Here is a 3,909-nt window from a genome sequence, read left to right as displayed (position 1 = left end):
CATTAACAATCAGTAGAATATTTTCTCTAAATTTGCATCTCCTTTCTTCACTTTAATTGTTTGCACCTAAGAAAAAAATAAAGCTTGATGCAACATTATGCTTACAAATTGTGTTTTATGCTCAATCATCACCTGTCCTACAGAGACACAGTCAGAATTACCCTGGCGAATTGAGTAAATTTGAAAATGTAAAAAAAATCCAGAATTGCTGTATTTTTCTATTCATTCACAAAGAATTAATGTAAGTTCTTAAATATGTACGCAAAATAGCGGGACTTTCAAATATAGATAATCTTGCAAAAACAGGTCAAAGTAAAAATAAATACATCCAGTTGTGACATCTACAGTGTGTTGAACATTCTTGAATCTAAATGTGTCCTGCCAAAATTGCTCATTTGGGAGAGCGTTAGATTGAAGATCTGAAGGTCCCTGGTTCAATCTCGGTTTTCAGCAAAAGTTTTTTTCTTCACCCATTAAATTTTAAGCAGAAAATAAACAAAGCATATGGACTGACTTTTTACAGAAAATGTGAAAGTCCTAATCATTATAACTATCTACAGGAAATAAAATGATAGATACTTGAGAACTGAACACTTTTAACTTTTGAGGAAAATAATATTTTTTGTAATTTTTCCTTCATTCTGGACGTCATCACTTTGTTTTATTTTAGTTTGACTTAGCTGTATGAGAATTTAAAGGAAACCTGATAGCTAATACGGGCAGCATGTATCAGACACTAGCTGAATGATTTCAGCCATTTATGTTTGACTATGAATTGCTGTGGCATTACTGAGACAAATATGCTTCAAAAATATGCCAGCAACAAAGCTGTTTGGGGAAAAAGCCAGGAAGGCAAAAAACACAAGCCCCAACTCAGGACCGTTATCTTTCATTCTAAAAATAGGGATGCCACTTTAATGGTAAGACAATGAATCCACATATTTGGCATTTCTCTAGCGAGGAGCGCCCACTTAAAATGTATGGGGTGCTAGTCTATATAAGCGCAAGATGGGCAATAAACTGGCTTATTTGCAATTCTGCATGTTGCAGAGTGAAAACACCTGTTGGACAAAATTAGTAATTGCCGGTGTTGATGAATTCATTGTGAGGAGTAATTTATAAAATGGGATCACTTTGGAGGGGTTTCTGCTGTTTTGGTACTTTTGGAACTCCGCAAATGTCACCCTCAAAATATTCTTGCAAAATCTGCATTCCCAAAACCCAAATAGTGCTCTTACTTTCAAAGCCCTGCTGTGTGACCAAACAGTAGTTTCTGAAGACATATGGGGCATCACCGCATTTCAATGAAATTGTGCAACTTTAGATATTATCACATGAAAAATTAAATATATATTGACCTGAATTTACCATTAATATAAAGTACAATGTGTTACAAAATTACACTATCAGAATCACGGGGATATGTTAAGTATTCCAGTGTTATTGCCACATAAAGTGATACATGTCAGATTTAAAAAACGGTGCTTGGTCATGAAGCTCAAAATTGGCTGTAACTAATAGGTTACAAATCAATATTATAATAAATGAAATCATGGTATATTTCCTTTCATCACTAGTAATGCTCATCTTTCTACTGCTTAGCTTAGAAAGAGTTAAGTTACAAAAGGCAGAAGAAGTCAGGATGGCCAAGAGGTCTAAGGCGATGCATTCAGCTCATTGTCTCTTATTGAGGTGTGGGTTTGAATCCCACTTCTGACATTAACATTTTCTTTCAAGAAGTTGTACAGCTTCACTCCTGTTACTGATCAGTTGGGGTTCCACTCTATGGTTGGCAATCTCAAATCAAAAACTAAAAGTGATGGGGCTTAGCAAAACCAATTCTCAACACTGGCACTTTGGCAGTATTCCTGGGGGTCCTTGAGGCAAATCTTAAATGTCCTGAATTTGTGCTTTCACAAAAGACTTCTGGGAACATCAAATAGTTTCTTTGTGCATATGTTAGTTGTTGCTTTGGCATCGGAAAAATACTGTGGATAGGAAAATGGGAGGGAATATTTCATCTCTATGTGTTCTCTGTCCTTATTAGGGCAGAAAGTGAACCTGCTAACATGCTGTCGTGGAAGATTCCTAAAAAACCGAATTACCAGTAAGTCTCATTTCAGATTTTTTTACCTCAGGCATCAATAGACTATAAATATACTTAATAAACAAAAGCTAAAAGAGCAGATGAACATAGTTTAACAAGTCTGAAATGCGCATGTGATACTGACATCAAAGTTTCACCACATTTTGGGACAAATGTTTTCACTTTCAACATTAACAATCAGTAGAATATTTTCTCTAAATTTGCATCTCCTTTCTTCACTCCAATTGTTTGCACCTAATAAAAAAATAAAGCTTGATGCAAAATTATGTTTACAAATTGTGTTTTATGCTCAATCATCAACTGTCCTACAGAGACACAGTCAGAATTACCCTGGCGAATTGAGTAAATTTGAAAATGTAAAAAAAATGCAGAATTGCAATTTTTTTCTATTTATTCACAAAGAATTAATGTAAGTTCTTAAATATGTACGCAAAATAGTGGGACTTTCAAATATAGATAATCTTTCAAAAACAAGTCAAAGCAAAAATAAATACATCCAGTTGTGACATCTACAGTGTGTTGAACATTGCTGAATCTAAATGTGTCCTGCCGAAATAACTCAGTTGGGAGAGTGTTAGACTGAAGATCTAAAGGTCCCTGGTTCAATCTTGGGTTTTGGCAAAAGTTTTTTTATTCACCCATTAAATTTTAAGCAGAAAATAAACAAAGCATATGGACTGACTGTTTACAGAGAATGTAAAAGTCCTAATCATTATAACTATCTACAGGAAATAAATTGATAGAAACTTGAGAACTTAACACTTTTAACTTTTGAGGAAAATAATATTTTTTGTAATTTTTCCTTCATTCTGGACGTCATCACTTTGTTTTAATTTAGTTTGACTTAGCTGTATGAGGATTTAAAGGAAACCTGATAGCTAATACGGGCAGCATGTATCAGACACTAGCTGAATGATTTCAGCCATTTATGTTTGACTATGAATTGCTGTGGCATTACTGAGACAAATATGCTTAAAAAATATGCCAGGAACAAAACTATTTGGGGAAAAAGCCAGGAAGGCAAAAAACACAAGCCCCAACTCAGGACCGTCATCTTTCATTCTAAAAAAAGGGGTTTCCACGTTAATGGTAAGACAAAGAATCCACAGATTTGGCATTTCTCTAGCGAGGAGAGCCCACTTAAAATGTATGGGGTGCTTGTCTCCATAAGCGCAAGCTGGGCAATAAACTGGCTAATTTGCAATTCTGGATGTTGCAGAGTGAAAACACCTGTTGGACAAAAATAGTAATTGCCGGTGTTGATGAATTCATTGTGAGGAATAATTTATAAAATGGGATCACTTTGGAGGGGTTTTTGCTGTTTTGGTACTTTTTGAACTCCGCAAATGTCACCCTCAAAATATTCTTGCAAAATCTCCATTCCCAAAACCCAAATAGCGCTCTTACTTTCAAAGCCCTGCTGTGTGACCAAACAGTAGTTTCTGAAGACATATGGGGCATCACCGTATTTCAATGAAATTGTGCAACTTTAGATATTTTCACAAGAAAAACTAAATATTTATTTACCTAAATTTACCATTAATATAAAGTACAATGTGTTACAAAATAACACTATCAGAATCACGGGGATATGTTAAGCATTCCAGTGTTATTGCCACATAAAGTGATACATGTCAGATTTAAAAAACGGTGCTTGGTCATGAAGCTCAAAATTGGCTGTAACTAATAAGTTACAAATCAATATTAAACTAAAAGAAATCATGGTATATTTCCTTTCATCACAAGTAATGTTCATCTGTCTACTGCTTAGCTTAGAAAGAGTTAAATTACAAAATCCAGAA

The 3,909-nt window shown here is 34.6% G+C and overlaps 1 non-coding gene across 1 annotated transcript; it reads left to right on the top strand.

Moving 5' to 3' along the window:
* Positions 1-2,655: 2,655 nt before the first annotated feature.
* TRNAF-GAA (transfer RNA phenylalanine (anticodon GAA)) lies at positions 2,656-2,728 on the top strand. The gene has a single exon. It is a non-coding gene; the product is annotated as a tRNA-Phe (tRNA).
* The last annotated feature ends 1,181 nt before the right edge of the window (positions 2,729-3,909 follow it).

This window comes from Phyllobates terribilis, unplaced genomic scaffold (assembly GCF_046119375.1).
Source record: "Phyllobates terribilis strain yellow unplaced genomic scaffold, ASM4611937v1 Scaffold_12__6_contigs__length_324123572, whole genome shotgun sequence".
Taxonomy (NCBI): domain Eukaryota; kingdom Metazoa; phylum Chordata; class Amphibia; order Anura; family Dendrobatidae; genus Phyllobates; species Phyllobates terribilis.
This window is presented reverse-complemented; position numbering and strand designations above follow the sequence as displayed.